The sequence below is a fragment of the Talpa occidentalis genome, unplaced genomic scaffold, assembly GCF_014898055.3.
Source record: "Talpa occidentalis isolate TD23 unplaced genomic scaffold, MPIMG_talOcc4v2.1 talOcc4.13, whole genome shotgun sequence".
NCBI classification, from domain to species: Eukaryota; Metazoa; Chordata; class Mammalia; order Eulipotyphla; family Talpidae; genus Talpa; species Talpa occidentalis.
In genome coordinates, this window is record NW_023601322.1 from 3,325,253 (window position 1) to 3,351,237 (window position 25,985).

Consider the following 25,985-nt stretch of genomic DNA (forward strand, 5'->3'; position numbering starts at 1 on the left):
TTGCACCATCCAGTTGAGGTTCCACGTATGATGCTAGTGGAAGATGCACCCCCGCTTCACTCAATCCAAAGTCTGACCTCAGTAAAATGGTTATTCTTTTTTTTTTTTTTTTTTCCATATCATATGCTATTGGGTTTTATTTATTTATTTATTTATTTATAATTAATAAATTTTATTTTTATATTCCCCATACAATTGCTATTGGGTTTTAAATCATTTAAAAGTTTTCTTATCTCTTCCTTCACATTTGTCTTTCATTATAAATCACCCTCCTTTGCCTAATAGAACCCATATCAATAATCTATTGTATTTTTCTGTGATTTCTTCAAACCTTTAAAATAATCTAAAAATAGGTAATATTCAACACACATAAATGATCACTGTTTTATGAAATATGTATAAGTACATATAAATATTTTTTTTTTTTAATAAATTTTATTGTTATATTCCCCATACAATTGCAGCCCCCCCATTCTGACCCCAATCCCTCCCCTCCCAAAAATGGTTATTCTTTTAAGTCACTAGGTTGGTGTAGGTTGTTAAAACCACAATAACTAGCTGAAACAGCCACTGCTTTCTTTAACATAAATGAAATTCAGTGACTCTCTGAGTCTTGAAATGAAATATCCTAGAGCCTAGTTTCAGCTCCCCTTATAACCTTGTGTAGTTTCTCCAAGCTTCGGTGCCTTATTTTACATTTATATTTATTCAGATAGTTGAAAGACAAGTAAAAGTCACAAGTCACCTTTGCAAAACAAGTCTAGCAAGTTCTCATGATGTTACATTGGTTGACGTAATCTTCAGGGGCAACACTTTGCATTCATTCTAATTCATTTATCATTTCTTGATAACTTACTCCAAGCTTGCTCTGGGCAAAAAGAGAATAAGTTATGATCCAATTTTTCACATGGCTCGCAGTTTATCAGGGGAAGATATCTGACTTACATAGGATGCATTAAGAACTACAATTTTAACAGAAAGTGTATTGAAAAATTTCAATATGTTTTTTCCAAACGTGTTTTTGCAAAAGTTTGATTCAAAGGATGAAGCTAAATGTGCATGGAGATACAAACTCCCCTGGCTGAAGCTTTTTGACCAAACAGAATTATTTGGATTCTTGTTCTTGTGAAATGTATTTTAGACCTAGGGACCTTTGCTTGTCTATTATGAGCTTATAGATTAGAAAGTTTTGAATGTCCACAAAGGCTGTGGTTAGCTGTGTGCTCAGGGACCTAAAGGAAACTGGCTTTCAGGAATGTAGACCATAGAAAAAGGCAGAATGTTTTACGGACAATGTGCCATATGGAGACAGAGAGTGAGAGAACAAGAGATCTGTCAGCCCCTATTGAGAACTGAGGAGATCCAACTTCAGCCTCCCAGTGCCCTTCTGTTCATGTTTTAAAAAGATTTATTTATTTATACATACAAGAGCTGGGGTACAGGCAGAGATGTGTGGGGTGAGAAGATTCACTGGAGACAGAGTGGGGAACAGAACAGGCTGACTGACTGAAATACACTGCTGAGGGGAGCAGCGGGCGAGTCAGGAGAGTTCTGCCGTGCCATGTGGGTAGCTCCTTGGCCTGGGCTCGAACTCGGGCTGCAGTGGCTGCATTGCGCTTCATAGGTTGCGTTTTAACCCCTTTTGCCACCAGGGAGGCCCTGTTTTTCTTTTTTGATTAAACCAACTTGGCAAAGTTTTTTATAACTCAAATTTTATGCAGAAAACAAACACACAAGTAATGGAAAAAGAAGTCTGTTTCTTTTCATTGGTAAGGATTAGAATACAATTAACAGGCCTCCCCAGTGGTGCAGCGGGTTGGGCGCCACGCTGTGAAGCTGTCCGCAGCCTGTTCAGTGCGGGTTTGATTCCTGGCCCGCCATGGAGAAACCCACATAGCGTGGCAAACCTCTCCTGCCTCGCCTGCTGCTCCCCTCAGCAGTGTATTTCAGTCAGTCTGCCTGTTCTGCTCCCCACTCTGTCTCTGGTGAATCCTCTCACCCTCCCGTGCCTCTGGCCTATAACCCAGCTCTTGTATAAAAATAAATAAATCTTTCCAAAAAAAAATAAAGAGAATACAATTAACAAAACCCTTGAAATTGAATTAGGTATAAACAACTGATGGATGATGTGAGTGAGGGGCATCCCTAACCTACACCATGCCAGAGAACAGGCTGTTGGGGGAGGCACTGCTTCTGTATAATTGACTGTGCCTCTGAGCCCAGGGAGCATAAGATATAAGCCTGAGAAGGATGATTATGGCCGATTTGAAAGGGTTTGTAAATATCATGCTAATGAAGTCAACAAATTCTTATTAGATTTGGGGATCCATAGAAAATATTAAAGGGGGTAAAATGATCATGCATCTTATGTTTTCTTGTGAGTATAAGCAATGGCAACTTATGAGGATTGCTCTCTCTATTTGGTAGATACAATAGCCCATGACTTACGATGCGATTATGAGTAAATGTGCTTCTTGTTGGCATTTGCATTCTGGGTACAGCAAAGCTGGTTTATGACTTGAATATTGTGTAATTTCTCATGGAATAGGTATAAATCAGTAATACTGCACTTTCTACTCAAAGGCATGGTCTTATTTAATTTTTAAAGTGACTAAAGGGAATCCAGACCAATCGTATTTCCAGTGTGATGACTTTCATGTGTCAATATGCTTGTCTTCTTGAGAATGTCTACAATTCCTAAGTGTGGTTATATTTTTAATGTCTATCATTGCTTTTCCTCTTTAGTCGAAAGAGATACAAAGTCGTACAGTTTCAAGGACACACTGATACATACATAGATAATAACTAGGGACATGGTTTTGCTGAAGCACTTATTTCCTCATCCATTAGGAGCTTTATGTCATGGACAACAATGTACTAGCCAAAGCCCTGCATTTGCATATGGTTCAATACCCATGACAGATAACCTCATTGTAAAGAGCAAACTGGGCTAAAAGCACCATTTATCAAATTCATCATATTTTGCATTATCGCTTTTCCCTCCTCCAGTTACTAACTTTATAAAAGGAGCAACTGCAATGTTTTGTTACTGTCTCAACATTAACCACATATCAGTGTCTTCACTAGTGAAGAAATGAAAGGTTCTGCCAAGTTCTTGAGTCAAACCATGATCTGCTGACGCTGTTTCCATCATCTGGTCAATGTGCTAGCCATTTTCAACTTTCTAAGAATGTCAGCAAAACAAGGGCAAAAATAGAGAAAATTTAGAAATTCAGATTCATCTCACGATGCTTTTTGATTAAGATCTATTACACATGAAATAAATGTTTGCCCCTGATGACTTTAAAAATCTGTTTGGCTCCCACAACCCTTTAAAGCAGAAAGTCCAATTTTGTTTTCTTTGATTTCTTCTCATTGGTGTTATTTTCTCTCTTGGTTTTCTTATTGTTTACTGGACCCAACCTTTAAAATTCATATCTAAAATTATACTAGTTTATGATGAATTTCTTTAGCATTTAAGGACTATTAAAATATGTATTTTTAAATTTATGCAAACAAAAATTAGTTTCCATTTATATGTAAACATCCTCTGTTTTGTTTCACCTCATTTTGTCATAATAACAGTCCAATAATTCTCAAGAGAAATGATAATCTTTATACATTTATCTCACATAGCTTTTATGGGAGCACACTTTTGTTATCCCTTCAATAATGTTATGATATATGTTAAATGATGTTTACTATAAGACCCTGAACTATAAAACTTAATGTTAATACTAAAATTTAAATAGCATACATTTATAAAGCTATGTGACCAGATCTTTTGGGATGCTGTATCACAAGATTCTTTCAATCACATTTTTTATCTAACAAATTGATCATTCAAGAAGTTATCAATCTCAATCAGATCTCTGGCTGATAAGAGCAAGTTAGAACCTGTCAACAAAAGGGTTAGAGAATATTAGTATAAAAGTACTGCACCTGAAAACAGCAATGATGAATCAAATGCACAATATGTCTTGAATTCTGAAGTATAAGAAAGAAGAATCTATTCACATATTTTCTTCCCAGACCTCTCGTGGGGCATGGTAAACACCTAGCAAAAGCAAATCTAATACAATACGTAGGACTTATTAAAATTCTCATTGAAATTCACTGATTATCTACAAAAGAGTGTATGCTATAAGAAAAGATAGTACGCTGTAGGTAGACATTATCTGTCAAATAATGGGACAATAAAGCAGACTCCAATTTTAGTGCTGATGGCCAAGGATCTCTGGATATTTAAATTTCAATGAAGAAGAAATGTGTTATTATTGAAGATATTTGAAAACTCGAGTTATGTAAGTTTATTGCTTTATCTTATGTAACAATAATACTGTGGCTGACACTGAAAAATATTATAATAATACAAGAGGCTATTACAATATCACATTAATAAATGATAGCAAATTGTTGGACACTGCACAAAGCAAAGCTTACAGAGATGTGCTTTTGGGGGAAGGAAATTTTATTCTACACAAAAATAACTCCATTTTAGTTTGCTAGATCCTATTCTGGTGCTTTATGTGTTTTTCCTCATTGGTTCATCACAGCAACTCCTTTTACGTATGAAGAAACCAAGGCCAGTGCTTGGCTTGAATCGCACATTCTGTCCTTGCTGATCAAAGCCAAAACCAGCTGGCAGCTCAGGTCAGTCTGGGCTTCTCATAATTAAACAAAGAATATGCTCCTGCAGACATGCAGATGAAAGAAGAAAAGACAAAACACTCCAAAACCAAGATGGATTCTATTTGATAATGTCTATTACATATTTCTGTATTGTATCTTTGACTTAGGAAGATGAGAGAGGGAAGTTTAATTACTGATGATACTATAAAGAGTTGGTGATCTATACAATTAATTTATAGTTGCCAATCACCTTGTGAAGGATGAGCTTTTATAGATAATCATGGTCAATTAAGTGATTAAATGTATTGAGAAAGGAAACTGCATGCTTGTAAGGAAAATTATGTGTACTCACATACATGGTTGGAAAAATTTTTAAAGTACTAATTTTTAAACCATAGTTTTGTTTTGTTTTTTTCTAGTCTGTAATTTAACCTAAAGTGTCTTTTGAAGGCAAACACCATATTCTAGAGAGTAAAGCAGTGTTCAGAAATTTTACTCATGAAGATTATGTCCATTATCAACCATCGCAGGGAATTGCTAAGTTAGAAGGATAATCCTAATGCAGAATTCCAATTAATAATATAGCTTGGTTCATTATTTGGGAATAAAATTTAATCCACTTCATTTAAAAATATATCTGTGGTGTAGTCCCACCTATAAACAAGCACAAATCTAGGTCCTCAGGATGATGCCAACAGTCCTCATGCAGTTACATTATTGTAATTAATTAGTTGTTTAGTACTCAAGACAGGAAATAAACAATTAATTACTCAATAAAGTGTGCAATCATAATTTGGGCAGGTGTATGAGTGAAGTTTAGAGAGCTGTGAAAGCACCTACACTGAGTTAAAGAGGAAGGAATTAATGAAACTGGCAACCTCTTGGGCATTGTTATGTAACAGTGACCTAGGCACCCAGGAGGGGCAGGGTTGTGCAGAGAAGGTGCTGGAAGCACCCGGCAATCAGCAAAGTCTTGTCATGCAGGCAAATGGGATGAGATGAGCTGGAAGATCCTCCCAGTTCACATCATTACCGAAGTAATTCTACCACTTGGGGAAAGTCATTCAAATTCTCTAGCCCTTAATCTGATTGTTAGTTAAGAACAGAGACTGACCTTGCTCCAGAATCCAGGCTGAAGCCCAAGAGGTGAGTTTGCAGGTATGAGTTTGTCTTCTATTAATGGTTCCCATTTTGTTTTATTTATTTTTATTTTGGTAAAATACACAACATGAGATCTACTCTCCTAATGTATTGTTCAGTGCACAGAGAGAGATAACTGTAGGTGCATTATTGTATATGAGATTTCTACAATTTATTCATATTAGGTCACTGGAGATTTCCATCTCTTTAATTGCCATAGCCCATTTACCCCTGCCCACAACTCCTAGCCATTACCCTTCTGCCTTCTGCCTCTAAAATATTCATGGAAGGATGAGTGGATGAAAAAACAGTCATGATGGAATATTACTCAGCCATAAAAAGAGGGAAATTGGCCATGTGCGACATCATGAGTGGGCCTTGAGTGTGTTATGATAAGTAAAACAGGACCGACAGGAAAATATAAATGTCATATGATCTCAAATATGTGAAACCTAAACAAACAAACAAAACACAAAAATCCAAACCAAGCTCATGGATAGAGAGGACTGACTAGTGGTTACCAGAGGCAGGGAGTACGGAGAAGATAAAATGGCATCAAAAGGCAAAACCTTCCATTTATAAACTAGGTAAGTCTTTGGATGTAAAGGACATTCTGGCAGCTGTAGCTCATAACACTGTTTTGCATATTTGATTGCTGCTAAGTAAGTAGATCCTAAAAGTTCTCATCACAAGAAATACTGTTGTAACTACCTGTGGTGATGGATTAACTGGAATTACTGTGGTGGCCATATTGTAACATATACAATTATTGAATCTTTATGTAGTTATGCCTGAAACTAACACAATGTTACATCTCAATTAAGCTTCAAAAAATAAATATAATTTAAGTGAATAAAAACAATGACAAAACAAAGCAGAACATCACTCAGTAATTTTCTTTTGAGATCAAATTGTTTTCCTAACAAGGTTCCATTTTCACTGCTCACCTTAAAGCAAATTGATTAAAATTCCTTGATGTCTATTTTCTAGTTTTTTTTAAATCATTCATTCAATCATTCAATCATGTCTAGTTTCTGTCCTTGTGACCAAACTTTACATGTCAAAGTTGCTATCAACAAAACTATTTTCAAAGGCAATGCATCCTTTTTTAGCTTAAGAGGAGTGAGTTTGATTTTTCGCTCCTTGACACCATTCCCACCTTCTTGAAACTTCCTTTGCTTGGTTTCTTTGGCGACAATGGTCACCTGGATGCTGCCTCTCTGTCCTAAATTTCTCCATTTCTTTCTTCCTTCCACAGACTGCAGGTGCTGCAGACCCTAAGGGCTCCATTATAAACATGACGCCCCTTCCTTCTGATCTCATCCTGGGTGATCATATCCATGCTTACATTGAAAACACAACATTTATATTCTGGAAGTCTCTCTGGGGCAGATTTCTTTTGTGAGTTTCTGTCTAGTATTTGGCACTGTTTCCTCAATATTCCCCTTGTTTGTCTAACAAGCGTTGCAAAGATAACACGCCCCCAGTTCATCTCTCCATCCCCAATGTCACCCAATTCAAAACTAGGCTCGGATTGCTGCCTTTCCTTTTTAACTCATTTTTTTATGTATAGAAACTGGTAGTCATTTTTGGTTTCATCTCCCTAAGCACATCCAAACCCATTGTTAAATCATGCCAAGTTTACTTGATAAATATTTATAAATATTTTCCACTTTGTTTCATCTCTATTACTACCACTGAGTGACAACAACATGCATTTATCACAATTTAGTAAGATAAACTGTATCTTTGTTCTATCGCTTGTAACATTATGACCACACTCTACACTGTGATCCTTTAGTGTGTGATTAATCATATTCATTCTCTCTTTGATCTCTTCAAAGGATTCTAATTCCTGTTAGACTTAATTCAGAATCTCTAGCAGAGCTGAGGCCTTGCACAGTCTTATTCCTTAGACATACAAGCTCATTATGCTATATATATTTTTAATGTTATCCATCCTTTGCATTTTCACTTAACTCTCACTTTCTCCAAGAGGTCTCCTTCTGTACTGTCTAAAACAGCCAATCTTCCTTTCGTTTAGATTAGCATTTTTAAAAAGATTTATTTATTTATGCATACAAGAATTAGGGCATAGGCCAGAGGTGTGGGGAATGAGAGGATTCACAGAGACAGAGTGGGGAGCAGAACAGGCAGATCTATTGAAATCCACTGCTGAGGGGAGCAGCAGGGAGACAGGAGAGGCCTGCTGTGCCATGTGGGTAGCTTCCTGTGGGGGGTGGGCTGCAAACAGCTTCATAGGTTGAATCTTAACCCCTTGTGCCACCAGAGATGCCCCAGATTAGCGTTTCTTAACCTTGATGCTATTGTCAATTTCAGTTGGATAATTCTTTAGGGAAGTAGGGAGAGGAGTGAAAGGAATAATTTGATTTCTAGAAGCTTGGGACTTTTATTTTTAACATGTGATAATTTTGTGACCTGAGTACCCAATATTGTCTCATTTTTCATCAAAGCTGATCCTTTTGGCAAGTTCTCATTGAAAGGTCCATGCAGGGGGCCGGAATGCAGGAGCCAACCAGGAAGCCCACCTGGGGGCCAGGAATGTGGATACCTGCCTGGAGGACTCAGACAATGAGCCTCCCCCCTCCCCCTAGGAGTCTCATCTCAGACAAAGAACCTCTATCTGCCCTACAAACTTTTCCTGCCTTAGGAGCCCAACTACCCACCTGACCTCTCCTCACCCTATAAAACCCTGCTTCCCCCTAACAACGTGCGCGACTCCACTGACCCCCACCTTGGGTGCCTGAGGTCCGCCCGGGGCACAATAAACTTTCCCTCCCTTTGAGAAATGTAGCCTGGCTCTCCTTTTCTTCACCGCGCCGAACCTTTCACTTTCTAGCATTCCCTATTATTAATCCAGGAATACATCATCTGGGGTAGACAATTTGGATAATGGATTTACCAGTTACTAGTGATTGGCAACAACCTGTGGAAGAATGTAAGGCTTTTGGATATAATCATTGAGGAATCTTATGATACTTTTGAAATGATTTTTTTTTACATTTTATTATTTTTTAAAGGTTTTATTTATTTATTTATACAAGCACTGGGTAAGTCAGAAGCGCGGGAGGGTGAGAGAATCCACCAGAGCCAGAGCGGGGAGCAGAGCAGGCAGACGGACTGAAGGACACTGCTGAGGGGAGCAGCGGGCGGCAGGAGAGGTCTGCGCGCCATGTGGGACCCTCCTCTGGTGGCCGGGGAGCAGCCGGGGATTGAACCTGCACTGCAGAGGCCATGGGCAGCCTCGCAACCCAGCGCTCAACTGCTGCGCCACCAGAGAGGCCTTTTTTTTTTTTTTTTTTTTTACATTTTAAAGGACAGATTCATTAGGAAAAAGAGAGGCACCTGATTTTAAAGGGGAAAAAAACACTTCACTGATCCACTACTTATATGAGCAAATGTAAAACAAGGTATCAATGCTTATTCTTAGAACTTCTACTCAGATATTGCTGATGGTTCACAGTTTGGGGAGACCCCTTCAAATCCTATTCTGTTCCCTTAAATGCTAGCTGTAACGATCTTTATAAATTCTAAAGGACTTGTATCTACATTAATAAAGATGTCGAAGATTAAATATTTTAATTCAAAATGGGAAAATGGAAATCCTACATAAATGGAAAGCATCAACGGCTAGCTTAGGTGTTCTTTGTTCACAGGGCAATGTTTAATTCAAGCATATTACAAAGTGAAACAAAACTCAGTAATTTACATTAACGTACAAGCACAGCAGCAAAATGTCATTATTATTCTACCTTGCAAAGGTGTACTTGAAATACTACTGCAAGGAGTAGTAGTGTTATAGGACAGGGAGAGGGGCAGCCCAAACCCCGCAAACCTGCCTATTCTAAATGGGTTCTGCCATCCCCCGCATCAACACAAAACATAGGAGACTTTAATGGGAAGGAACTTTAATTAAACTAGGAAACAACACAGGTAAGGCAAAGAGTCTAGTTTCTAAATGAAGCACCCACAGTTACCCATCCCCTCGTGGGTAAAAGCCCATCCAAATCGGACTGGCCCAGAACAAGGCCCCAAAGCCTTCCCCAAGTCTAAAGCATCTTCCAGTGGGGACCCACAGAAAAGGGCCAGAAACAACCGGACAAGCCCGGAAGGAAAAGAGCAAAATCAACATCAAGATAAAAGCCGCCATTGTCACCTCCCCACGGGTCTCACCCACATCTGTGTCACCCAGTCCACGACCAAAAGACAAGCGCAGTTTCTTCACGTGTCTCTAGGCTCCATGCGCCTCCTCCAGGTCTCCTTCTGGCTCCATCCTGCTTCCTTCCTCAGTCTCTTCTGCAGCTTCTCCTCTCCCTGCTCAGCTCCACCCTCGCTTGGGTGGGGCAGGGAACCTCCCCCTTTCCTGGGGACCACCCTGTTACAGTAGTGTGTATATGTAACTCTTGCTGCATCTGAAATGCTGACCCACCATTTCTCAGCACACAACGGAACCATGGAAGCTGGTACCTGGGGCTAAATCTAGGCTACTATTCATTACAGCGTGAAGGTCTCCTTGTGATAGATTCCAAGCCCAGAAAGAATCCAGAATACCAAGACACCCGTGGAAAAGGAACAACAACAGAAATGTAGCCTGGCTCTCCTTTTCTTTACCGTGCCGAACCTTTCAGAAAGAATAACACAGATGTTAGAAGAGCAGATACAGACTATGGAAGAGACCATCCTATGAGCTCCAGCTGAAGATCACCCTTCCAAAGCACAGTTACACAGAGTTTATCATGTTTTACTTCTAAGCTTTAATTGATACAGCTTAGCATCACAAGAGCCAATGCTCTGAGTCCTTCTGTCAACAAAATAGCACTCAGAAATCCCACACCATCGGAGGCTGTCTCTTGAGTCCCATGTCTTCATGCCATGACCATCCTGTGTTTTCTGCACTTGCTCCAGAAGAAGTGTTCATTCTTGGAAGCAGAATACAAGCACACATGCACACACACACTCATGCATGCACACACATGTATGCACACACATGCCTGTGTGCATAGATAAATACAAACACACACTTATACACTTCTCAGGCTTTTAAACTATTTTCACAGGTCGATAATCTGACTTAGAAATTGTATCTTTTACTTCAATTTGCTAATAAACCCAAGGCAGAAAGGATGACTTTGAACTTTCAAAAAACTTACAAGGTATTTTGGAACTGGAGATTAGACCTGATAAAAGCAAAATGTTTTATCTTGGTTACTATCTCCCTTCCTTCTTACTTGGATTTTAATTTGTGGAGCTGTGAGCCTTTGGCTTTCCTCTCCCCTTCTGTTCTTTAATCCCCAAGTCTCCTGGTGGCGCTGAGCTGCATAGCAGGTGGTTTATGTCGGCTTTATTCTTTCAAAAGAACAGTTATCACATTTTTCAACAGCTGAGGTAGTAGGAATTTGCTTTCCTCATAGTGCTTTTTTTTTTTTTTTTGAAAGGTACATTTTTGCCAACTGTAAATGGAACTCAAACCCCCAGGAGCTTAAACTCATTTCTAGCTTTGGAATCTACATTACTCAAGTGTGTTTGAAACATGCAAAAATCATTTCCTGTACAGCTCAGGGATGTCTAAGAGGTTCCAAACCAGAGCCAAAACAAGATGATTGCCAGGAATAGAGATATATCTTAATATTTTATTCCTGTTACTCTTTTTGTTGTATTAGTCAGAGGTGTTCTACCAGCTTTAGATAATTTTCAATGCCTCCGAGTAGATGGCATGTTTTTTAATGTCAAAAACCCACTAAGAGAAAACCTGACATTTTTCATCTCAATTTTACACATAAACCCTTCAGAATGTGTTAACAATGGCATTTTCTATGTCATCCAGGATTATCTGACGATGCATTAAATTAATGATTTTAAATTTACACATCAAATATCTTTCATTAAATCATCATAAACAAGCAGAACTTCAGGTTAATACTAGCAGTACAATCAATAAAAATAAAGGGGTGATATCTCCAAAAATATTCCCCTCCATAAAAACTACAAACACTGGCAAAGATTGTCAAAATCAATATTTTCAAATTTACTAAGGACTTGGAAAAGTCTGGAGTCCATTTTTTCCCTTCAATGTTAGGTTTGCAAGATCCATCCACATGTGGCTGGATTACTGTTTTGTTTCTCCATTTTCATTGAGATGTTGTTTAAACAGGATATTTTCAAATCTATTTTGTACAAGTGACTGAATTCCAATGACAATCACAAGAGGAATTTTGGGAATTAACCACCTCATTTTAAAAGTGAGGAAGACAGGAAATCCTGAGAAAGAAGAAAAAGTCTGGAAAACTCACAATACCTCAACACTGACCATAAAGCTATAGCATTTATGCAAATATCATCACAGTTCCAGGGTGGCCAAGAGAAGCAAAAGGAACAGAACAAAGAGATCAGAATCAATCATCTGATTTTTGCCAAAGAGACAAGATAGTCCAGTGGGAAGACGCTGGTAAGGAGTGAAGGCTCCTGTTACTCTCCAGCTCATTTTACAGGAAGGGGCTTTGTCAGTTTGGGGGCTGGGCATTCTAACAGCTTCCAGTGACCTCTCAGTGCTGTAGTTAGCATGACTACAATGGCAAGGCGGGGAGGTCCCCGTGTTCATTTGTAATCTCCATGTCTTCTTCAGTGAAGTGTTTGTTTGGGTCTTTGGCCCATTTTTAAATTGGGTTGCTTGCTTTTTATTGCTGAATTTTCAGTGTTCTTTGTATATTTCCGGTACAGGTACTTCGTCAGATAGGTGTTTTGACAGTCTAGTTTCATTGTTTGTGCCTTTTTCATTCTTTTAACAGGATTTATCTGGACAAGGTCTAATTCCCTTATCTTCCAAAAGAGGTCTTTCCTTTTCATGTTCCATGCTTTTTGTGTTGTATCGAAAAGCTCACCAGTCCTAAGAGCTCATAGATTATCATGCTGAAGCTTCATACTTTTAGATATTACATTGAGATACAGATTCATTTTGAGTTATATTTTGTGGCAGGTGTGTGAGGGCCTGTCTTTAGGCTCATGTATGCGTGTGTGTAAGTATGGATGGATGCATTCATTATGTTTGTAATGGCCATCCAATTGTCACAGCACCATTTCTAAAAGGACTCTCCACTCTCCATTGAATTACTGTTGTAAAGCTCAGTTGATTATCTTTGTATGGATGTATTTCTGAGCTCTCTGTTCTGTCTCATTGATCTATGTGCTATTCTTCTGTCAGTCCCATGCTGTGTGATTACCTTCGCTTTATAGTAAGTCTTGAAATCAGGTAGTGTGAGTCCTCCCACTGCGTTCACCTTTAGTATTGCATTGGCTAGTCTACGTTTTTGCTTTTTCATACCCTGGCTAGAATCAGAGTGTCAATAGCTACAGCCTAGTTTATTGGGATTTTAATAGGATTGTGCTATAGGTTCCTTTTTATAAGGATGTGTATAATAAATCATTTCAGAATTTATTGCCAAGAGTAAAGTTTGTTTCTCTTCAGATCATGGAATGTCTTTCAATGAGATCTATCTAAGCTAGGGTCATTTTTTTAAAATATGGGAACCAAGGAATTAAAGGAAGACATATTTAGAAATTACTGCATAATTTGATTTTTCTATTTGTCAATACATTTATTTTAACTCTCAAACCTGCAAGAGACATATATATGCATATAGTGGTATATAGCACTGCCCTATTATTGTTAGGCGTCATATAAATTATAACTAAAATTGTTATAGGACAGGGAGAGGGACAGCCCAATAACAAAATCAGAAATAGAAAAAAAGTACACGTAAACAAAAATAGAAATTTTAATGAAAATGTAAATAAAATGTTACTGTATTTTGTTTCAGTTAAATGCTTGCAGTTGACATCAATTTGTTCTTTAAGCTAAACATTTTTCACATATGTTGTTTTTCTTTTGTTTCAAGTGATTCTTTAATAAAATTGGAGAATAATTTACATGGAAATACTAAGTCCCTATGACTCACCAAAGAAGTTGTAGTGGTGTAGTGGAAATTGGGAAATGTTATCAGAATTAGAATTCAGTTTCACAACATTAGCAAGATATATTTGGAAAAGCACTGGGCTGTGATTGAAGGAAAATGGAATGAACGTTTGCAGAACAGAGACTTTGATGATGTTTTAACAACACCGTTTAGAAATATTATTTCTTCCTGCTCTACATAGAGTTGACCCATAATTTTTTCCTGTAATTCAGTGACAGAAAGAAGAAACACTCTAGCTTTAAATAGTTAAACTACTTATACTTTTTTGTAGTTCATAAAACATATATTTCATTCGAGGGTGACTCTATCCTTTGCACATAAATATCACTTGTCATCAATATCCTTGAGCAAGGACAAATAAAGTCTTGTAAAGAAGCACGCTGAAGAGCTCTCATGTGGATGAGAGTAGTCGAACTGAGAATTTATACTATATTTTTTTCTCATTCAAAATGTATTGTGGGCTCTGTTGCAAGACTAAAATAATATATCCAAATATGGATGATCTCCAGAAACCATTTGTAAATTCAAAACGTCACCCACACACTATCTCTAGCGATCTCACTTCACCTCAGACTTAGTGAAAAATTATTCTTTAAAGCTCACACCCATTGCAAACCCCTAGCGAAAGGCTCCTTGCTAATTCAAAGCAGTGCATTTGGGATTCTAGGATATTCCACTTTGAACTTAACACACGTACACTTTGGTGTCTACCAGAAGACCCTAAGCAACTTGATACAGCGAGCATATGGCCAGCATCTCTTTCTTCGGAGAAAGAAACACACAACTTGCCAACGCGGCAGGGAATCTTGAGTAGTATGGACCCAAGATTTTATAAGATTCTTTCTTTTGGGGACAGAGTCATATCTTCAAGGAGGAGATTCTTCATCTGAAACTGACCCAGATCCATGGACTGAGCATCTCTCCTGAAGGTGTATCAGGGAGACCCCGCCCAGTCACCTCCACTCTCACCCTGGTTGGAATGTGAATGTTGAGCAGCCTCGCTTCCGGATCTCTGCCTGTTTCACCTCCACTGCCACCGTGTTCCCTCAGCGCTGTCCGCAGCTCTCTGCGGGCCTGGCCCTTGGTGTTTGCAGCAAGTGTGGGTCAGGGGCTCACCAGCTTTTCAGTCTGCTCCTGCCCTCTTCTCTGCCTGCGCTCCGGCTTCAGGAGATAACATGTCTGTCCTGCAGACTTTCAAAGGGGAGCCCTGCCTCTCTCAACACTTCACTTTACCTGTTAACTTGCTCAGTTCCGTTTCCTCTCTGCAGTTTGTTGAAACAGCTTAGTCATGACCTGGGGATTTTCACCCTTACCTATTTAAATATTTGAATTAAAACACACACACACACACACACACAGAGAGAGACACACACAGACAAAACTGTTAGGACCTTTCCTTCCACCAAGTCAATCAATAGCTGTGACATATTCAGGTGGGGCTGGATCTCCCACCTTGTGCAAAGGACTCTCTGTGCCACCCCGCCCCCCACCGCATCCCAAGGGTCTCCTCCCTTACTGACCTGTTCTAGGTGACACTTGCTGGGTCTGCTGTAGTGACAATATTTTTTTTTCCCCTGCACCCAGTTCCTGGAGACAGGCTCTCCTTAGCTTCTGTCTTCCATCTCCCTAGGGTGTCTCCTTCCACTCTGTTAACTTCAGTCTCTCTCCCTGAGGGTCTTGCTCCTTCCCCACCAGTTCTTTTCTCCCCACTCTCTCCAAGTAACACTTCTCACCCTGCTTCCAATCACTGCATGGGATTATCTTTAATCTTGACTTTTCATCCTCATAACAGATTCTTACTTGCAGCTATTGTCTTGAGTTTTAACAGAGATGTTTCACAGATAATTCACATTCAACTTGCCTAATGCCGAAGTGGTGACCAGTCCTTACAGGACAGCCCCCCTCCACCTTCCATTGCTCAGGAGGAGCCCAGAGCCTACCACACAGGCAAGAGGTAGAGTCCTCTTTATATGTTACTCCTCCTCTCACACATAGTTGCCATAATGTCCTGCATGACTCCCAAATGCCCCCCAACCGAAACATTTGATAAGCTGACTTATTTTTAGTCCCTATGGTCACTACTATCTCAGTTACTGTAATATTTCACTTAGTCAAAACATACCCACTTCACGTCATTTCCAATTCTCTCTCCACATTGCAGCTAGGGTAGATTTCTTTTGCAGCAGAAATCTGACCATACCATTCATTAGTTCATGCTTTGCTGTATCTTGCCAAATAATTTAGAATGATATGAGATCTTTAATTTATATAAAGGTCTTAAATTTCTTGACTCTGGTTACTCCTCCAGCCTTACATTATTCTGAAGGCATATTCATGAAAGAAAAAAAAAGAGCAAATTAAATCAATCATTAATTGATTGAAACACTAAATAAACTACTTAAATCAAATTGTAATACCAAATAAACTAAAAATACAATGGTGAATCCTAATCCCTGACTTTCAGAATCCACATGAATAGAATATCTCTTGAATTATTGCAACTTTTAATTGTATCATAGTGCCTATAATTTACTAAAATAGGCTATACTTTGACATTATACACATGTAAAAGAATAACAGGTAATCAAATAATTTTTGTACATTATATATGTAAGGTATAGTACATATATATATATATATATATATATATAAATAATATATTCTGTTTGTGTATCTGCTAAGGTAACATCCTAGTTTAAAGATATGTTGAAACTTCACTTACTCAAGGTAAAAATGATGAAACTAAAATAGAATCTGAATTTGCTAAATCATTTAAATAACTTCTCAGGGGGATACATGTTTGTAACTAGAAGAAATGTATCTTAACTGTCAGGTATTTTAGAAAGTATTTAGAAATTTGAGGGGAAAATCTTTATGTCAGTTTAGAAACATATGCATAGTCTTTTCTAAAAACATATGCATATTCTTTTCTAAAAAGAGAACTTTTAACATCTTCACACTGAAAATTTACATTTCACATTGTGAATCAATCAATACATTGGCAGATTTGTACTTAAAAACCTAATGAAGCAATTATTACTCTGTCTGAACTGAACATATAATTTGAGCTTTCGATGATGAACTGGAATTCATAAAAGGTATGCACAGACACCTCTGTCAATATCATGAAGATTGAGCCACTGTATAAACAGCAGAGAGAAGTATTCCAGGCCAGGTTGGGTCCTGCATGCTGACAACCTCACATCTGATTCTCAGAGACTCCTGAGTCTCCACTATCTCCCACGCTCTAAGATGGGAGAAATAGGAAATGAGTGGTAGGTAGCTCCATCTTAAAAAGATGTTGCATCCCTGGAGCATGTACATCATTGTTTTGTAGTTATTAACATGGTCTCCCCTGGATGTGAAAGAGATTGAGAAACACAAAGTAGAATGAGTAATGAGCAACCTAGAAAGAGTGTCAACTGTAACAAGACTTAGGAAGGTGAGCAGAGCATGTAACAACAGAAAGAAGACAACAGGACCTTGAGAATGTTGACTGTTGAGCTGCATTTTCTGTTTCCTGTTCTTTTAGGTGGGTGAGTCTAGAGAAAGATGATGGTTTGATAGTTGTTGGTAGAAATGACCCGAGAGAGAAAATGATGCACGTTATGGGGCCTGTATAGGATAACGCCGTGCAGACGTTCAGGAGTGTTCCTCATGAGACCCATCTTCAATTACCATGGTAACTGAAGGACAAAGGCTGTTCGGTAGTGAAGGCAAGTTTATAGGCAGTGTCCACTCATGAAGGAGGGTGAAGATCTGCCATGTTGATATAACCTCTATGGACTGTGGGTCATTGAAATCCCTGCTATGTGAACACACCTTCAATTTATTCCTCCAAGAGTTCCACAAGTGAAGAGAACATCAATAAGAATCTCTAACTTGTCACTGAGAAACACGTAATAACTATGTCTACCAAGCATGATGTTCAATGAGAAGAGCAAACAATATACTTTCTTTACAGAGCATGCCAAGGACAACAGAAATGGAATTTATAAAATATCAGCTATGAAATAACTATGTATGTAAAATTTTGAAGTACTGAACTTATTTTTTAAAATATTTGAAATATTAAAAAGTGTTGAAAGTAAGCAAAAAAGAAAACATTAAAATATGGTCATGAATATCTAGCATATCTTAATTCTTTTCACACCATTGTAATTCTTCATTCTCTTTGGTTTTCTTTCTGGAAAATCCTAATAATTTAGCTTGTTATTGAGGCTCCACTATATCCCTACTACTGAAAATGCAGGTGTGTTTTGTTTTGCTTTTTTTCCCTGTGAGACAGGGAAGTCTGTTTCTTTCCTTTATATTCCTAAAATCAACATTTACTATATTTGTGTGACTTCCTCTTTCTCAGTTCTTTTGATTCCTACTGACATATGATATAATTGATTAGGGTATGAAATTGTTGTTTTATTTTAGTAGTCTTGTATTTCAAAACAAATCTTTGTCAAATTAGTATTTCTTCCATTGAATATGTATTTTGTTCTTTCCAGTGGGGGAAAGAGAGAAAAGGAAAGAAAAAGAGAGACAGCTGCTTCTAAAGGGAAGAGAACACTTCACTAACTCCTCATTTGTGTGTGTAAATGTATTAACACTTATTCTTAGAATTTCTACTCAAATATTGCAGGTACTTCATAGTTTGGGGATTTCCTCTCGTATTCCTATTCTGTCCCTTTATTTTTTTAAGATTAATTTTATTTATTCATGCATACAAGAACTGCGGTGTAGGCCAGAGATGTGTGTGGGGGGTGAGTGGATTCACCAAGGACAGAGTGGGGAGCAGAACAGGTGTATCTACTGAAACACACTGCTGAGGGGAGCAGCAGGGAGACAGGAGAGGTCTGCAGAGCCATGTGGGCATCTCCCTGGCCGGTGATTGAACTCCTGGCACAGTGGCTGCTGATATGATAGTGTTGAGACTTTAATCCCTGCACCGCCAGGGAGGACTTTCCTTTTGCAGCATGCCATCTGTAGTCCCTACAGACGTTCTTGGTGGGAAGAACAAAAAGTCATGTTTTTCCTAGAAATAATCACATAGAAGAGATGGGCTTTGTTTGCTTTTAATCCTTCAGAACAGAGCGCCCACTGTATGAGGTATGGGAAAGAAAATAGGCACTAGGCATTTTTCTACACCTTTGCAGACTCCTTTTGGAAATACTCCCAGGAGTAAGACAATAAGACCAAAGGTAAGGAAGATCCCATTCTTAGAAAAGCAGTGACTTACTCCCAGGCCCACTGCAGAAACCACAAGGGCCTTAAAACATCATTTTTAGGGCCTCCCCTGGTTGCCCTGGTGGTTGAGCGCAGTGCTGTGAAGCTGCAGCCTCTGCAGCCTGAGTTCGATCCTGGCCAGCTGGCGAGAATCCCACATGGCACGGCAGACCTCTCCTGTCTCGCCCGCTGCTCCCCTCAGCAGTATCTTCAGCCTGGTCTGCTCCCCACTCTGTCTCTGGTGAATCCTCTCACCCTCCCATGCATCTGGCCTGTACCCCATTTCTTGTATGCATGAATAAATAAATCTTTTAAAAAAACACCACTTGCATATTAAGACTTCTAGATCTGTATTCATAGGAGCTTTATGTGTAGTAATCCCAAATAGAAAGAATTCAAAGTTCCATCATTCAGTGAACGGATGAACAAAAGGTGGAAAATCCTCCATGAAATACTACTCAACAGTAAGACAGGCATCCACGTGAACAGCTCTTCCTCTTCCTTCTGCTGCCAACTCCTTGGTTGCTTGGACTTGACTTGGTGTGAAGTTACTAATTACTGTCCCATGTATGTCATTTAGCTAAAATCTAAGTTGTCATCTGCTCAGGGCAGGAGGCGAGAGGTAGATTCAGGTGTGCGTGGTCTTCCTATTGGTCCAGAATATGCTAATTAGTCAGTTTTCTCTTAGAATAAAACGAAAACAGAAAATAGGAAAAAACAACTTCTCGGTGGAAATAACAAGCAATCACAAGTAGGTCCTTAGATTTTAGATCAGTGTTAGGTTGGCAAGAACACACATTTAGTCAGAGCTGGGTGTTTAAACACCACTGCCAAGTAGCTCCTAAGTGTGCAACTTGTTTAAATTCTGTAAGAATTGTTGTCTGTTAATGAATATGGTGTTATCGGCCTCATGGGACTTTTGTTTGAATTCTGTTAAGGAGCTGCCATTTCTAGGTTCAGAAACTGAGATGTGAATTGATCATGAATGATAGTTTTCTTTGTAATGTTTATATTCATTTAAATTAAAAATTACAATTTGAGAGAATTTATAATGTTACACTATGTCTCATTTAGTACTAGGACTTTGAGTAGTTTCTTTTTCTTCTGTTTTACATGAGAGAAGTAAGAATAATCAGAAATTAGAATTTATTGAAAGAATTCATTCTTCAAATTACAAGCAAGCTTACCTCTTCTTGTTTGGGGGCCTTCTTCTTAGTTGTCAAATGTTTTCTAATTTTTAAGGAAATGTTTTTAATGTAGACATATATATATTTTTAGTAGATTTTTTTTTTGGAAATGCAATTGAATAGCCCTAGGTGAAGTGCTTTATAAAATACAAAGTATTTCCTCTTTTTGTGTCAGTGGGAAACTATTGAAAATAAAAAACAAGGTAGATTTCTTTATAGAGCTAAGAGCTGTTTTCCAGAAAACTGACTTATTTCTGAAATTTGTTGTGTGGAATTTTGCCTTTGAATGGAGGATTAGATTTTGAAATGGATTTTGAACACCAGTGGGAAAAAGAGTTAAGGTGGAGTTATCTTTTCATTTGTTGGTTAAGCAGGAGGAGGTGGTGTGGAATGAATTAGTATTTCAGTTTTCTTGTAGTTGATGCAGCTGCCCTCGGAAGTCTGATGCTTGTTTGCTAACTAGCATCGGTTTGCAAGGAGTTATGAAAATACAGATCTGATCACTTCATCCATAGGAAAACACCACATATAACAAGAGAGCATGGGAATAAGCAGAGTCCTTGTGCTACTGAACATATTCAAAGTCTTAAAGAAAAGAATTTTCAGCGTCGCCATAATTGTTTTGTGCATTTTGTGTGGTTTTGTTCTTTAACAAAATGACACATGAAATGTATCACTGATGTAAAAAGGAACTGAATGCATGAAACGTGGATATTATTTGATATTCATTGTAAATTAGAGCCATTAATCACTTAATGAAAGTTGTTAATTTAGACAATAGACCCTGCTTGGCTGCCTGGGCGCTCGTGCTCGGGGGTGAAAAGGATGAGTAAGATGGTGTGATCATTGCAAACATAAAACGTTAGACCTTTGCGGCCCCACAAGCAAACACTGAGCGAAATGTTGAGGACATTGTGTGAGGTATGTTTTCTGGTCATGAAATGCCCATGAGCTGTTCATGTTTTATTTAAAATACAGTGTCCAGGACACCCCAAGGTATCAGCTCACTTGTGCTGTTTGGTTTCTTTGGACAATTGCTAGAAGACACTGGGCCCTCCTCATTCAAAGCATCAGCGTTGACTTTAGCAAACACATGGTGTTCCATGGCCCACAAGGACTTGTTCAATGGCTTGGATAAAAATGAACGTAATGATAAGGAGATTATCTTAGTAAATCAAGTGATGACTAAAACTTAATGCGACACCTTTGTATATTCTATTAATGTTCAGATGTTTCAATGCCATTTCCCCAGTTTGCAGCTGCTGCTCCAAAATCTTTCAAGGCACTGGGGGGTCCTTCCCTCATTAAATAGCTCCTCAAAAATGCAGTTTGGCAGAGGTCAGGTCAGGCGCTGATTGGAGCCGCAGTGGTTATTTGGATGGACCTGCCTCTGGCGAATCTCAGCCTTCACACCATGCAGGGGCTTCTGCTTTGGTTTTTACTGTTAGTCCAGGAAAATGACTGTCCTTGGGATACTCTAACAATTATATGTACTTTCAAATAAGTCTTAAATGCCCTAATTAATTTGGATTTTGATTCTGATGGCTTCTATGTCAGGTAGATTGTGATGCTGCTGTGTCTTCCGTGTTGTTGTGTAGGGAGCACATGTGATATGAATGATGTGGATTCTCCTCTTCTTCCCACCCCCAGGATGGCCTCCATTGATTATCTACCACACGCAAGAATATTTTACAGATTTGCAAAAGAATAATTGAGTGAGATTACACTTTCAAGTAATTTTCACGGAGCTATCTAATCATCCTTTGGTTATCAGTGAACATTTGTGTTCCTTCTCTCAGTTTTTTCAAGGCATTTTATAAGCATTCTGGGCAAACTTTTCTGAAGAGTTTCCTGTGGTCAGTCTGTTTTGCCCTCTCATGCCAGGGGCCAGCCGCAGGGGCAGGGAACAGCCGTGGGGACAGGCCACCTGACGCCTGGACACAGGAGCGTCTGGCGGTGACAAAAGCCAAAAGCGCTGCTGCAGTTCCCAGCGCTCCTTGACTGAAGATCCAAACAGCCTCCTGTCCTCACCAGCTTCCAGAGGCCCCTGTGGTGCCCCCCCACTTCCCTCCCCGCCGAATTTATTCTTTGCCCATCTTCCTGACCTTCTCCCCGTTCACTCCCCACCTACCCTGCCCCTCTATCAGCTCATCATCCTTTCTCAGAAAACTGTCCGCCAACAGGCTTCTCGCCTTCCAGTGTATTGTTTTCAGCCCTTTAATGCGGAGGCCCGCAGGCCGGAGATTGGGAGCAAGTGAAGGGCCTCCCTGGTGGTGCAAGGGGCTAAGTCGCAGCACGATGACACGACCCCCAGCCTCTGCAGCCCGAGGTTGGTCCGTGGCCAGGGAGCTACCCACACGGCGCAGCAGACCTCACCTGTCTCCCTGCTGCTCCCCTCAGACGTGGATCTCAGTGGCTCTGCCTGTTCTGCTCCCCACTCTGTCTCTGGGGAGTCCTCTCACCCCTTGCACCTCTGGCCTTCACCCCAGCTCTTGTATGCTTAAATAAATAAATCTTAAAAAAAAAAAAAAAAACAGAAAGCAAGTGACTAAGTACCTGGTTCTGTAAAGCAAAGCAAATCTTTATGGGGGGCCTGACGGTGGAGAGGGGGTATCTCATGTTCCAAAGTGCTGTCCCCCAGGCTGGGTGAGGGGATAAGCTTGGGGTGGGGTGTGGGGTGAGCGGAGGTGATAAGGCTTTGTCTGGGGGTGGGAGGGTGTTTCATGTTCTTGGGGGGGGCTGTTAAGTCATGTGGGCACTTTTCACACCTGCCCGAACGCGGGCGCAGGTCCCAGCGTCTCTCCTCGCGTCAGCAACAGGCTTAGTGTTTCAATAATGCAAAAGTTCATCCTCTGGTCGGTCCAGTTCACCTTTCTCTGAGAGCTAATTCCGGCCAATTAGCTCTCGGTTTCAGTTGTCAGCACAGCTTTCTACAGATGCAGTTTCTTCTAATAATACTTTCCTTACACCAGGTGACAACAATATGGTCTTTGGACATGTCGTAACTATCTGGGATATCACCTCCAAAGTTTGAATTTTCTATTTCTTTGTAACATTCCCAGAAAGCTTGCTTTCTCCACTTACAGACTGAAAGAGGTCAAATTCATCCGTTGCCTCCTTTGTTGAATTCAACATAGGGTCACCTCCATCCTGGTATTCAAGACACGTTTTTGAATAAACAAATAACAAAAAAAACCTCACTTTACAGATTAACTCTGAGACAAGATATTTGGCACTTCTTAAAAAAAATTTTAAAAGCAGTTATCTTCCTTGTAACTATTTATTGCAACCTGTAAATAAAGGTGTTCTATGATTTTGTCCAATTTTTCCAACAGCATGAAAGGTAAAAATATCAGGATATAAATATACCAAGTATTTAGCCAGCAAATAATTTTAGTAACCCCAGCTATTGGTTTTGAGCCGAATAAGTAATGTATTTGATTTCCTCTCTGTCAGAGTCGATGTATCCTGCTAAGAATTTTAATTGAACCTGGTAGTTGATCAAGCAACATAATCAAAATAAGAGTATTCTTTTCCTTTGACTTCAGAAAGAAAATATCAGACCACAGAGGTGATTTTTAATGAAGCTGTTGTAAGGAATTCATTGCTGCCATTGATTTTTCATAGCAAAACACAAATATATGAGCCAGGATAATTTGAAGCAATTGTTCTGCATTATATTCCCCCCAAGAGCTTTTTCTCTGTCTAAATAGAAATTGGGTTTCAACAAGAAAATAATCTTTGAACAAATCATATTTGGAAATATATTCAAAAGAATAAAATTGATAATATTTGGCCTTGATATATTTCATCTTGCTTCTGAGTACTATTTTATATGCCTTTCCATATTTATAGCTGTATTTTCTCCTCTCAAATTGGCATTTAACTCACTTGAAATAACAATAGCTTGAAAAATCAACCTCTTTTAAAGAGTATGTTTCCTTCAGACAACTCTAAACATTTGGAAAAATTCATGAGTACCCGCTGAAATAAATACAATAAAGAATAAATGTGTTAACTATATTTCATGTGGTTTAAGGGTATGTGTTTGGAATTTATATAAAGACAGCTAAATTCACCATCAGAACTGACTAGTTAGGAGAAGCATTTCCTCTTTTTTTGGTGCGTAGAAGTGGGGTGTAGGCCAGAAGTTCGGGGATTGAGAGGATTCACTAGAGACAGAGCGGGGAGCAGAACAGGTGGACTGACTGAAATCCGCTGCTGAGGGGAGTAGTGGGGAGACAGGAGAGGTCTGCTGCGCCCTGTGGGTCAGCCCCCTGCCTGTGGATGGACTCAGGCTGCAGTGGTGACAGTGCTGAGACTTAACCCCCTAGGCCACCATGGAGGCCCCAGGAGAAGCATTTCTTGATGTTTCCATTTACTTTCTTACCAGGTGAAATTTAGAACACAAATATATGAACATTTCAAAAAATACTGACTTCCACAGGAAATATTTTTGTATGATCCATTACCCATTTATTTGTGTGATCAAATGATCAAAATTGACAATCAACAAAATTATGAAACTGGAAAACATTTTTTTGAAATGGCTTATTTTGCAGAAATGTATTCTTTTTTGGAGTAGCCTGCACTCTCATCCTCTTCCCCATGGCTGGCCACACAAGGAGTTTCTTGCTCTGCTTGGCCCAGCCTGGTGGTGGCATTACTTGCTGACAGTCACCAGGGTGGGCCCTCACGGAGGGCGGCAAACAGAAGGAGGAAACACACTTCAGATCTTCAGATTCAAGTAGAAGGTGGAACTCAAAACCCATGAAGTGTGCACATGTGTGAATATGTGTATGCAGGTATAGATGTATACACCATATGTTGCATACATGTGTGTATGTAGATGTATGATTCTATATGTCTAAATAAATATATTGCATGGGACTTTTCAGGTATACATAATATTAATATTTGTTTTACATGTAGGCATAATTACAAATGTAGTGTATGGTTCTCATATTCAATGTACTGATAAATAGAGGCAGAGTCGTATGTGTGAGTGTATTTATATATTTATTTATTGCACTGGGCAGTTACGCTCTTGAAATACGCAGATGGAGGGGCCTTGGCCATGACCTTTGTCCATCCCTCAGACCTGCATGCAGATAAAGGACATCGTTTAGGCCAGGGTCACACTGTACCTGGGGATTGCAATGATATTTCTCTTATATTTGAGTGTATCAATAAGAAGATACTTTTCCAAACATTCAATAGATGAAGATTGGATATTATTGGATATGCACAGTTGCAAAGGTTTTGTAAAGAATCTGGTGGTAAGAAAAATAATTATTAGGAAAACAGTTTTCCATTTAATATACTGTGTAGAGAAAGGAAACATTTAAAGTTAAAATTAGAAAGTTATTTGAAGTTATTTACAGAGCTTTGATTTAGACTGAATAATCTGATGCCTTTTAGCTGGGAACATATTATGAAATGCAAATAACTTTAAGCTTTAAACTCTGTGAAATAGCATGAAATCATGATGGAGATTTTGAACATTTGTATGTTCAGATTAGCCCAGAATTCTGATAAGAACAGGGGAGGTGGACCCACGGGCCCCTCAGCAAAACAGAACCTCTTCCACTTAAAAATGTGTTTTTATTTGCAAGCTGACCAAGGATCTGAGGGGGAGGTTGGGAGAGGGGTCAAGACAGGGGAGGGAAGAGCATATGGGCCTGTGGTGATGGAACGCGGGTACTGAGGGGGTGTAGAGAGAAATCAAATACTGTACAGCAATGAACAATGATGCAAGAAAATAAATATACTTGATAAAAAAATAACATAAGACAGTGCAAAACCATTTAAAAACATT

The 25,985-nt window shown here is 39.1% G+C and overlaps 1 long non-coding RNA gene across 2 annotated transcripts in view; it reads left to right on the forward strand.

Annotated features, from left to right (window-relative positions):
• The first annotated feature begins 5,579 nt into the window (after positions 1-5,579).
• The window catches only part of LOC129145666 (uncharacterized), a 41,852-nt gene continuing 21,446 nt past the window's right edge, over positions 5,580-25,985 (forward strand). For both annotated transcript variants that reach the window (XR_008551586.1, XR_008551585.1), the window contains exon 1: positions 5,580-5,778. This is a non-coding gene — a long non-coding RNA (uncharacterized LOC129145666). The remainder of the gene's footprint in view (positions 5,779-25,985) is intronic.